The sequence below is a fragment of the Lycium ferocissimum genome, chromosome 9, assembly GCF_029784015.1.
Source record: "Lycium ferocissimum isolate CSIRO_LF1 chromosome 9, AGI_CSIRO_Lferr_CH_V1, whole genome shotgun sequence".
Classification (NCBI taxonomy): domain Eukaryota; kingdom Viridiplantae; phylum Streptophyta; class Magnoliopsida; order Solanales; family Solanaceae; genus Lycium; species Lycium ferocissimum.
Window position 1 is genome coordinate 15,364,624 of NC_081350.1, and position 13,212 is coordinate 15,377,835.

Below are 13,212 nucleotides of genomic sequence, written 5' to 3' on the forward strand. Positions count from 1 at the left end.
TTGTATGATTCATTTTATGGCCGAGTTGATCAAGTCTTGATATGACTTGTGGCTTTGTGACATGCACCTTCTTCAACGTTGCTTTATTGGATTGTATTGATTTATCACATTTACACTCATTTATGCATTCATACACTCATGCATGATGGAAATGGCTTGGAAGACTTGTGGCATGATGCCTTGTGTTTGACATTGATATTGCTGATTGTTCATAGTCCATACATACTAATGAACTAAAATACATTGAGATATACATTGTGATGTGAAATTGTGCAGAAGTTAATATAATCTTCTTCATGAACTTGTGATACAAATTGATGACAATTGTGGTGAGAAGCTAATATGATCTTCTCGATGAAAATAATATACTACTTGATAATTCCTCATTAAGAGGGATGTAATGTGTTCTTGTATAATCGAGTGGCTCGGATCCGAGGCTCTTTCCGAACGTAGGTGTATAAGCTCGAGTCCGAGGTAAATTTCGGGCGGAGGGTAATAAGTGACTCGGGTCCGAGGAGTGTTCCGGAATGAGTGATACATGATATGGATTCGTGACCGAAGTTCTTTCCGAGACGCAGAATTTATGGCTCGGGTCCGAGGAGTGTTCCGGAACGAGTGGTACATGGACACCATGGGTCCCTTGCAGGTTATGACTGCTGAGCGATGACATTAGTTAGCATGTGTGTACAGTTCGAATGATTGGCCAGTGCGTTGCATTGCACTGCATATTATCATATTTTGCATTACACTCATTACATTTTATTCTGCATTATTATATAGCTCGTTTAGTTCGGCTTTTGGTGTGTGTGCTGAAATGGCTGTTGTGGTATTGATATGATCATTGACTGAGTTAAATTGTGGATTAATGACTCTACCTAGGGAAGGAGCTTGGACTTGTGATTATCAGGTGAGATTATTGAAACTTGATAGATCGGTGGGTTAGAAGCTTAGTCTTAGGTTGTGACTACATGCGGGATATTCTGTGACTTGGATTTGAGTATTAAGTACCTATTTGTTTATCTTGTTGATTTTATGCTTATATACGTGAACTAATCTTAGTCGGCCTATAATGCTTACCGGTACATAGTGTTTGTACTGATACTACCTTTCTGCACCCTTTTTAGTGCGATTGTGTTCCGAGAGATTTCATCAGATTACATCTCTAGCTTGAAGCAGTTTGCTCGATCGATCCGAGGGTGAGCTTCTATCCATGCCATGCCACCTGAAGATCTCTCCTTCCAGATGTCTATTTTTATTCCAGACATTCTTTATTATTATATTTGAGATATACTTCATTCTTTAGACATTGTTAGTTAGAGTCCTTGTACGATGACTTTCAGATTCTGGGGATGTAATAGTTAGACTTCCGCACTTGTATCATTTATTTATTTTGACTTGGTAGACTATATATTCATTCACATGTTCATTGATTTGTATTAGTATAAATGATTAAGGAAGTTAAAATTAGCTAGTGATTAAAGGGTTAATGACTAAGGATTCGCCTGCTAGTACTAATAAAGTAGGTGCCCGCACGATCGGCAATTAGGGTCGTGACACATCTAGATGAAGCAATGCTCTGGCCATCGTATCATGCATAGCCTGATCAGAAGTAACCTCGGGTTGTGTCTGTGCTAGGGCCACACCATCCTCTGCGGCATGGCCTCGATCCGGCTGATACTCAGGCTCGGGAGATGGAGATCTCTCCCGCCGCTGTCCTACCGCAGGACCTCTGCCCCTGGCTGGGGCAGCCTCATGGCCTCTAGCTCTGCTGCACCCTCTGGCTGTCGCTCACCCTCGGGTGCCAGCTGTAGCTGTGGGTTCTGGCACCTGACCTCGGGCCACAGTAGCCCGAGTCCTCACCATCTGTGAGAGAAGAGATAAGATTCATATACCAATTTGATCTTTCCAGATACCAATTGAATAAAGTAGCATGAAAGAATGAAAGAAAGTGAGATTTTCTAAATGTCCTATATCCTCTCACAGATAGGTACAGATCTCATCATATCGATCCACGAGACTCTACTACACACGCTCTTGTATTATAGACTGGGTAACCTAGGGCTTTCATACCAACTTGTCACGACCCATTTGGACTATGTCGTGCGGGCACTTACCTTTCCCACCTCGGTAAGCAAACCCTTAACCCAACGATAAGTAAAGACATGATTAAATAAATCGAGCATGCAAAAAGAATAAATACGTAAGTCTCACAATAATATATAATAGAAATAGTGCGGAATAAGGAAACACCCCCAGGGTCTGATCTAAGTCATACAAGAGCATCTATGAAAATATACAAGTCTGGAATAATAATACATAAATCTGTCTATGTCTCAGAATAGGAATAATAAGACATAAAGTAGGAAGAGTCTTCAAGGCGCGAACGACTCGTGTCTCACCCCGGGAAACTCGGTGCTAATCTTTCAAGCGACTGTCAACCACGGGAGACGGAGGATGACCCAACCTGATACTCTACATTACTAAAAGAATGCACCAAGTGCAGATCAGTACAAAACCACAGTGCTGGTAGGTATAATAAGCCAACTAAATATAGCTAACATAATTCAGATAATAAAGCAAGATAGGCAAATAACCCAACAAGCATAACTCAAACATAATCAATTCAAGTACACGTCATAGCCTAAGTAGAGTATCTAATCCCAAATGTGCCAAGTCTCAATATATCTAATCCAACATCACAAGTAACAACATCAATCATCTCAAAGTAAGCCGTGGATGAAATGCAATGAAATAATGTATGAATGCAATGCCATGCCATGCAAATGCTCTGTACACATATACTCCGACGGAAATATCGACATCTCGGTAACACAACCCAAGGTGACTCGCGAAGTCTAAGTGCCACTCTTCCCAGATCTTTGCCCAACAGACAGACAAAACCCGGATCTTTGCCCACGGGGGTTCTCACCGGCACCACCCTGGGGGACCCGAGAAGTCCATGCACTCACTCAATTCACGATTTCGAGACTAACATCGGATATCGAACTCTCACCTCACTCTCATTTAAAAATCGAGCCAAGCTCATCACAATGTTCACCAAGAACTAGCAGTGTCTCAGCAGTATATCATGAATAATGAGAATGAGTGAAATGCATGTGTCAACATCAAGAATCAACTCAATATCGCAAGTACAAACATGGGTATAAGAATCAGCTCAATATCATAAGTGGCAACACGGGTACGCCAACAATATAATCAATGTCACAAGTACCAACAAAGGGGTACGCCAACAATACATCAATGCCACAAGTACCAACAAATGGGTACGCCAACAATATCATGAGAAACTACACAAGTCATACAAATCTCTATCCTCGTATCAACGTCAACCGTAAGATACTATAATATCACAGTCAAGAAGGAACAACAAATTCCAACATCTACTAACAGTACGTGGAATCAAGCCAACACAATAGAACAATCAAGTCACAACACAACGGGGTGGCTAGCCCCCAATCACGCAATAGGGCCCAACCTAAGAGAATATCCAACCCAACTTCATAGCCAAAGGTTCACATGCTTCTCCGACAATATAATCTAAATATATGCTTCGCTATACGAAGTCTCACCAAGGATAAGCCATAACCTACCTGGATGGCTGAACAACAAACTCCAACAAATCACTCTTTTGCCTTGCCCTTCCGCTGAGCCTCAGAACCAAAGTAGTCGAGGCATATTCGAAATGTAGATTAGAAATCATGAAGAACGATACTAATATTGCTATTATCCAATTTAGGTCAAATATAACCTTAGAAATTGGGGAAACAGGACCCACAAGGTCAAAACGAGATATTCGGGAGTAAAATATTAAATTAAGTACTAGGTGATCATAACCCAACAACTAATTGCTGATTTAACTCATGGATTCATCTAATTTCAGATTTCAAGTAAAACTCCCAATTTTGGGTATAAACCCTAACTCTAATAATGGAAGATATATGATTAACAACCTTAGATTCATCAAAATCTAGCATAAACTCCATCAATTTCATCATTAATAAGCCTAGATAGAACATTCATTAACTCCACTTTCATCTTCCATTACTAAGGAAATTTTAAGGAAGAAGGAATCTATGATGATTAGGAACAAGGAATTAATAAAGAGATTAGCAAGACTTACCACCAAGAGTTTTCTCCAATAATCTTCTAAAACAGTCCCCCAAGAGCTCAATTTTCGTAATGGGAATAAATGATAGACTAAGGGCTTATTTAATATACATTTAATGAAATAACTGGCCCGATACTGCCATGGCGGCATCGGGACCGCCATGGTGGCACTGCCCCAGCGCCAACCCAGACCGGCCTGACGGTCTAGGAAAAATACAATAGTCCGCCCTAGCGGTCATTCCACAGCCACGACGGTGCCTCTGGGACGGCCCGCGTTGGCGGACACTGGACACCAGATTCCCAATATTTTTCTAAGTCTCAACCAAAATTCGGAACCACTTCCGAGGCCATCTTCTCACAAACCACATACACAGATCCACATAAAAATACGCTACGAACGCACTCGTGGCCTCGAAATTGCCAACGGAGGTCTCGTTGATCGAGTCAATCCCCGATACTTCATTTATAATTTTTCAACCCAAGTCCCAAACCGCATCCGAGTGCATTGGGAACCGAACCAGATATACATGCACGTTTTAAACCACCATCCGGACCTCTCGGAATTGACAGAATTCTGAAAAAGGTCAGTTTACCGAAAAGTCAACTTTGGATCAACTCTTTTCACTTAAAGCCCATATTTTACGAAAAGTTACCCGAATTAAGTCTAGACACCTCGAGAAGCGGTCAACGGTCCCCTCGGGTCAAAAGTGAGCTAACCAATGCTCGAGAAGGGGCAAAAATGCCGAAAAGACTGTAATGACCAAACGGGTCGTTACAAATCATGATCCTTTACTTATCCTAATCATGACTCATGCTACTTAATTGTGGCATAAACAAAGTATGTAGACTTAGGAAAGTAGATTGAAGATTCCAGGATAACACAATCTCATCAAAGAAAACTAGCCACTACCTTAAACTATGGATCATCACAGTTCTTTAGCAATCTCTTACACTTAAATAAGATTAATATTAGTCCAAAAGTTCACTAAAGTTACTATTATTGATCATGTATCCATATTTTGTCCTGTTTAAGGAATGAGCAGCCAAACAGGAACTTTAGCATCTAATGAAGCATACAACAGTCTGTGCATCTCTATATATAGAGCAATATCAATAAAATTATCTAGGCTCACACATTCAGTCCATATTAACAACCACTATTAACGTTAAGCATGTCTTTTATGATGATAAGAAAATGATCTCTATTTCCAAACATCTAATGAATCTTAAGCATCATTTAGAATAGGACATTACCACTAATTAAACCCAAGATAATCTAACAACAAACTAACATCAAATAGACCATTATCACATAGCAAAGCTACTGAAAAATGACAAAAATAAGCAACAAAGTTAGAATGTTACCTTTTTTAAGTGCAGCCGTGGTCAAGATTGAATTTGGAGACCTTTTGTGCTTCCAAATCCCACACTCAGCCACACCGACACCAAACAAGCAAACAAAAAAAAATTTAGAACTAAGAAAAACCCCAACTTTAAGTCAAAGTTTAAAATTTTTATATTGAGAGGCTTGAATTCGATGTTTCCAGCCTCTTTAAGTTTTTCCCAATTTTTCTTGACTTGTTTTCATGGTTAGGGTCCAAAATTGTTCAAACCCTCAAAAACACCGATGTGGGACAACTAATTTCTCCCAGAAATTAACCTTGTAAAACATATCTATGGCTCAAAATGATTTTAACAACAAATGAATGGTCAGATCTCCTTGTTGGACTCGATCCAACCCACTCGTCCCCAACCAATGAAAATCGAGCAAAATGAACAAAGTACAACAAATAAAACAGCAATAATCAACTTTTGAGTAAATAATTTCAAAAGAAAAGCAAAAGAAACAAAGTCTATTACCGATTTTGGAAAGATCTGGGTAAAAGAAAACTTGGAATTAATTTGTTTCACGTAAATAATGCTACAAAAGCTGCGCATCTTACACTTATTCTGTGATTTTACCATATTTGGGACGAGAGAGAAAGAGGAAGCAGCGGCGGCTCCTAAGGTTTGCAAGAAAAGGGAAGAGAGAGAAGGGCTGAGAAAAAGGGTCTTTCGGTATGAACGAAAAATGAATAAGAAAAAAGGGATTATCCCCTTAAGCTAATGCGGGGATAGGCTTGGGCCGGATCCTGGTCCGTTTTGGGCTGGACGCGGTCGAAGTCCTTAAAAAAATAAAGTTAGGCTAGCCTTTTCTATGTATATAGTGTATACCTACATATGTATACCGAATGTATACACGTATATATAGAGTAAAGTAGGTTATTAAATAACAGACAAAACCAAAATATTGATTATTGGTCATAATATTTCAATTATAAACAAATTAGGACGTATTAACCTATTAAATAATTTTAAAAGCGGCTAACTGTATAAATGGGCTTAATTTTGCGAATATGGCCCTAATTGATTTTAATCCAACTGATTATTTCAATTATGGCCATATTTGGCCTAATTAGCAAATTTTAAAATTCAATTGCATTAATGACCTTAATTAATTTGACCCAATGAATTTGGTTATTTCAATTAAGGCCATTAAGAGGATAATTTGGCAAAAATGACCCCAATTTCCTTAAACCATGAGTTGGTTAAATTAATTGTGGCCATAACAAAATAAATAATAATTAAAAATCAATTTGCAATAATGACCACCTGATTGATTAATCAAAGAATTTATAGACAATTATAAATAATTTTGACAAATTACATTTATAAAAAATTAGGGATTAAGGGATGAAATGGTTAGTTATTTTAATTACCCAAACTCCTTGAATTAAAGGGAATAAAGTATTTGCTAACTTTGATTTTTGACAATTTTAAACAATCAAATAAATTATTATTATTTTTTAAAAACAAAAAATGCCTTTCCTTTTCTTCGATTAAATCTAACAAGTATCTCATAAGTGTTATAAAAGGTACTAATTAATTTCTAAATATTTTGTGATGTCACAAAAAATCTTTTTTACAAATTTAAAGGAGTAAAATATCGACTTGAACAATTTATATAAAATTATTTAAACCCTTTAAAGTTCATAGCTCACTTTTATTTATTATCCAAGGACTCTGGGTGATTAAAATAAATTACGGGAGGTAAAAAATTAGGTGTCAACACTAAGCATGCGGGAATCATCAGTATTTACTTTCTTGTTGATTCAGAGTGATTCCTTATTTGTGTTATTGATGAGTCTAGTCGGAGTCTTGGCATGGCCATTGTGTGTGTGATGACGTGTAGTCTTATTTTATGTATCCTCGTAGAGAGTTCACATTATTAGGAGGTTGATTTCTCGAGTCTTGATATGACTTATGACTTATGTATCCTCGTAGAGAATTCACATTATCAGCTATCAGCTCTTCAGCTTGTAGCCACTGGGGCTTCATTCCAGGAGGTAGTGGAGCATGTCTGTGTTGTTGAGGGGATTAGACAGGAGAGTCATGCAAAGCAAGTAGAGAAGAAATCCCTAAGGGGTTGAAATTTCAGAAACTCCTTCTCGAGGGGTCAGAATTCACAGGTGTATTCGGGGCGTCCAGTTCAGGACGCTATGCAGGTGTCCGCTGGGCCCCATCAGGGGCAAATATTCAGTCTTCAGCTCAGCATGGGGACTATACGGCTTCATCAGCTTCTGTTTAGTGACCTACGCTGGACTGTGCTTGTTACGGGTATGGTGACGTAGGGCATATTAAGAGGTTTTTCCCTAGATTCAGACAGGGTGGACCGAGGACTCAGTATCAGGCTCCTCGAGCTCTATTTGCACCAGATAGGAGAGGTAGGCCGCTGTACGCGGCGGCGAGGCGGGGGTGGCCACACCGCGGGTAGGGGTGGTGCTCATCCCTGGCCGAAGCGGTCTCGGGCGGCCGAGAGGTGGACGGCGGCCGGCGGGCGGGGCTCGGGCGGATGAAGTAATCGTAGTGGTTAACAGGCTATAGGAGGGCACGGTCACTTGTACGCTTTCCCAGTTAGACCCGAGGCTGAGGCCTCCAATGATGTCATTACAGGTACTATCTCAATTTATGACCGGATGGCTTCTGTTTTATTTGATCTGTATTATAATTTTTCATATATGTCTTCATATTTTGCTGTGGGTTTGGATATGATGTGTGATACTCTTGATGACCCTATTTATATATCTACTCCGGTTGGGGATTCGGTGGTGGTAGACAGAGTCTACCCTTCTTGCGTGATTACACTTATGGGATATAGTTCTTGGGCGGATTTAATGATCCTAGACATGGCAGACTTTGATGTCATCTTGGGCATGAGTTGGTTGTCTCCGCATTATGCAATTCTTGATTGTCACTCTAAAACAGTTACCTTAGCTATACTCGGGGCACCTAGACTTGAGTGAAAAGGTAACCTTAGTCCCTTCCCTAAGAAAATCATATCCTTCATTCGTGTTAAGAAGCTAGTGGAGAAATGTTGTTTAGCGTATTTAGCACATATCTGTGATACCAGCGCGGATACTCCAACTATTGATTCGGTTCCAGTGGTACGCGAGTTTGCGAATGTGTTCCCCGCAGACTTGCTAGGTATGCCACCTGACCGTGATATTTGTTGACACCTAATTTTCACCTCATAAAACGCGTATTTTAATTTTCAAATTTTCCGAGTCCAAGACGGAGTAAGGATGCTCTTAAAAAATCAAAAATCTAAAAATCCCGAGAAAATTACAAAAATTGACGTTTAATTATTATTTCCAATAACAATTACAAGAAATTACGAGTTATTTATTTTTGCAAACGTAAATTGAAAAATGAGACATATCCAGCTTTGTCTAACTCGAAAAAATTATTAATTAAGACGACGTATAAGTTACGGCTCATTTTGACCGCATTTTTTCACATTCTTAAATATTTATAATAGTTAGTCGTTATTTAATTTAAATTGGGGGAAGGGGAGGGGAGGGGGGGGGGGTTATTAAAAAGAGGGGGAGGGGAAGTTTAATAAAATAAAATTATCCCCCCCCCCCCGTTTATTTGCTCACCCGCCCTCTATATCGTCTCTGCAAAAATGCGAGGCGATTTGGGGTTAGGCTCTACCGCCTTTGGTGGTGTTTCATAGCGATATTTCGGTCCTTTTAACTCAAATTAAGAGGGATTTTATGTCCCCTCATGTGTTCTTGTGATTACCACGTTTTATTTAGCTATTTATAGTCATTGAGCCATGTTTTGTGGATGTTGCTCAGGTCTAACCACGCATGATGGTTGCCATGGGTGGGACCTTGAGTCCCTAGCCATCTTGTGCACCACGTGCCCTTATGTGGGAAAACCTAGGGTCATTTCCACGATTATCAAGGGGTGTGTTCAAATTTGGGAGATTTTATCTTATTGGTACAATCCTGGTACAATTGCACCGTTGGAATTGTGCCACGAGATGTTGTGTGATGGCAAGCATACTATTCCTTGTATTATCTGATTTTTGTGAATATTATTGGATTTTAGGGTACAAGTTTGCTAGTTTTTCATTTTTGTCCTATCTGATTTTATTTTGAATTGGGAGTAGGGTACGAATATGGGGAATTTGGGGGGGGGCGGGGGGGGGGGGGGGGGGGGGAAGTTGGGGCCAGGTGTCCTTCTATTTAGTCCTAGGATTCCTATAGATTTGTGGATATAAATAGGAGGGGGGTGAACGAAGAGGGGGCAAATTTTGATATCCCTAAAAAGTTTTTAATGTACTTCATCCATGTAGTTGGGGAATAGATAAGAGAATAAAAAGAGAGAAAAGAAAGAAAGAGTAATCTAAGGATAGAAAAGGTTTTCATTGCTTGAAGGGTGATTCAATCTTGTTTTGATCTTTGGGTTGCCTCACGAAAAGGTAATATTCCATTTTAATTCATTTTATTCCTATATCTAGCTTATCCTATGTATTAATTTGTGAAAGATTGTTAAAAGGTTTTTTTTTTAAGTCATTGCTTTATGAGTCTGTTTGGCACATATTGTTACGCCCTATTTTTAACGGATTAAAACTAATTCACAACTTATGACTATGTTTTCTCTGATTTTGCAAATTTTCAGAGTCGCCACCTAATTTTAAGAAATATTAGGAAACCATTCGTAAAAATGTAAACTCCGTTTTTAGTCTTTGAAACCTGTGAGATTCTAGGTAAGGGTTTTATTTACCCAGAGGGCAAGGTGTTAAGCATCCTCAGAGCCTATCCGAGGACAGTCTTTAAACTTAGCTTAATTAACACTAGAGGGTGATTATTTAATCTATTTATTATTTTATTATTACCTATTTTTAAAGAATTGCGGAAAAGAAACTACTCTATCAAAACTATGTGTATATAAAAAAAGGTTGGGGGGGGGGGGGTGTTTAAAGTAATTATAACTATGTGAGTAAATGCATATTTTATAAAGGAAGTAGTTAATGGTAATGCATGCATGAGGAAAATATGTATTGACATTTATTTTATAGAAGAATAGTATGTATAATATAGAATAAAGAGGGGTATATTTTTTATAAGAAAAATAATGTATATATGTGATATGTAAAAGAATTAGATAGTATATGTGATATATATGTATATGAAAATGGTACACGTGTATGTTTATCGCAGAGACAATAGTTAGCATACATGAGGTGTAAACATACACATATATATATTCATGATATATTTTGTATACAATAGTATAAAATGAGAGGATTAGGAATACATATTTTTTAGAAAAATAATACATATGTGCTATATTTATATCCTATGAAAAATGGTATATAATGGTTCAAAAATAGCTATTTTGTGATATGGAAATAATATAATATGTATACACATGATGAAAAGATGATTAAAGGAATTACTGAAAATAAAATAGTATATATATGTATGCATGTGTATAAAATGGAATATTTACCTTATAGCTCTTGTAAAATAGGATGGGTCACTATACTTGGACCCTAATATGGATTTCTTGTATTCAACTTAAATAATAAGGCCTGCTCATGTTAGTAGTAGAAGAAATAAATTCTGAAAATGTTTGGGCTTATGAAAATTAATTGTTAAAAAGAAGGGTTTGTTTGTATTTCTGAAAAAATCAATTGGACAGATACCCCTTTGAAATCTATTAGGCCTGGTCTGTTGAGACCCAAAAAAAACGCCGAATATGCTGCGGTCCAGAGGCCCCAATCCACTTTTAGACGCTATTTTATCCAATATCTAGCTATTAGAGTCAGCATTTTTTTTTTTCCGTTTAAGCCCAGTATTTCCAGTTCAAAACAAACATCTTAGCTTTGCAAAATCTGTATTTTAAGCTTGAAGTACCTGCAAAACACTGTTAGCAGTAGCAAAAAAAAAAAAAAATTATTTTTTCTAACAGACGTCGTTATTTCCAGTGCTCCCATGTCGAGTTATTATACCAAATTTGGTACCTAAAAGGGGAGGGGAGATAAACAATTAAACATACTATTCTACTTAATTACTTTAACGAGTTCACATCCCGAACAAGTACACTACAAAACACAAATCAGTAAAAGAACGTTAGTCAGAGGGTGTAAATAACATATAACACAAGTAAATATATAAGATACAAAGGTGTGAAAGGAGGAAGAAGGACATAGACTCGAGACACGAATGAGATGGGACTGCTGGACATGAGCTTAAATGCAGCTGCTACTGATTTCTTCTAATTCTGGGCTGAACTTGGAGTTGCCATAACTCCAATATTCTCCCAAGTATGTTCATGAAAAAAAAAAAAAAAAAAGATCAGATAACAGACTGGCATTAACCTAAGTAACAATAAGCAGATTTGTTAATGAGAATAAAAGATGTTATCCATCACAAAGCAAGCGTTTTAACTAATTAGCATCTACAACAGAACAACCAGACTAGATTTTCCTTTAAGAGTAGAATTAACACATTCACTTGTTTATTGGACTAATGATGATTCTACTTTTTAAGGTGGGTGCTAAACACACTTATGCAACCTTTCCTCACAGTAAAAGCTACCACCAACAACCATATCTGAACAAATCAATAATATTACTAGCTAGCAGCCATTAATTAAAGTACCACAAATTACATTAGCCTTTGACAACGTTAAGAAATACTAAAGCATGTCAGATTAAAATAATGAAAAAAGGCATCTAGTTGAACCTTAAGATAAGCATATGGCCTCACGCTACGAACAATGTCCATGAATAAGATCCCGTTAATATCCATGCTAAGAACATTAAAATAGCAGTGGGTTGGTCTGTTTTTAGTCACCGTTGGATTTGAACAAAAACTGCATTAGTCTATATAAGTAACAATCATACTCCATATTTGCGAAAGTTAAGACTCTAAGCAAAACATCAATTAGCAAGACTTATAAACCCAATGCATTAGTCCAAACAAGGCGACAAACTCAACAGAGGGTGTCCAAGAATTTGCGTACATGTAAAAAGAAAAACAAGACTCAAACTTTATTCAGGGAACCAAAAACACAAAGCAACCCTTAGTCTAATGTCATTTTAATAAATGTTGGATTTATACTAGGTCTCTTAACTTCATACAAGTGTGTGTGTGCAAACCAAAATACAAACCCAAACAGCTAGTTGGACAATCCTTCCCCAAACATTAATCAAAACAACACAAAGGTAATATATTTCATGTTAATTCACTTTCTCATGCATAACTAAGGTATGGAGTGAATATCAATCAGTTTTGAATATTAAGGTAACACTAACCGTTTTCAGTACTGGGACGTGTTATAGATACATAAATTTTGAGCCTTAAGCGAGTGCCAAAAAAAAATAATACATTCACAAGAATAACAATAGACATGATAGGTCACATGTTTGCTAAGTTGGTAGCCTAACAGTAAAAAAAAAAAAGTACTGTTATCTATTTTTTTTTCTTTTAAAAGGCAAGTTCAAGTTAACTGTTTTCCTCAACCATAACAATTTTGACTAATCCTTTGCTAAATGAAATGAGAAGCGGACAAGTAAGTATACCATGAACATGTCCCAAATAATTTTAAGTCCCTAAATTAGCTTGAATAAATTTCATAAGGAAAAAGAGTAAGTTGCGACTCCGCTTTAAACAGAATTTAGGCATGGTGCTCAACCATTTCAGGTTTTTTCTATTAAACAAAATAGAAGGCTCGACCAAACAGTAA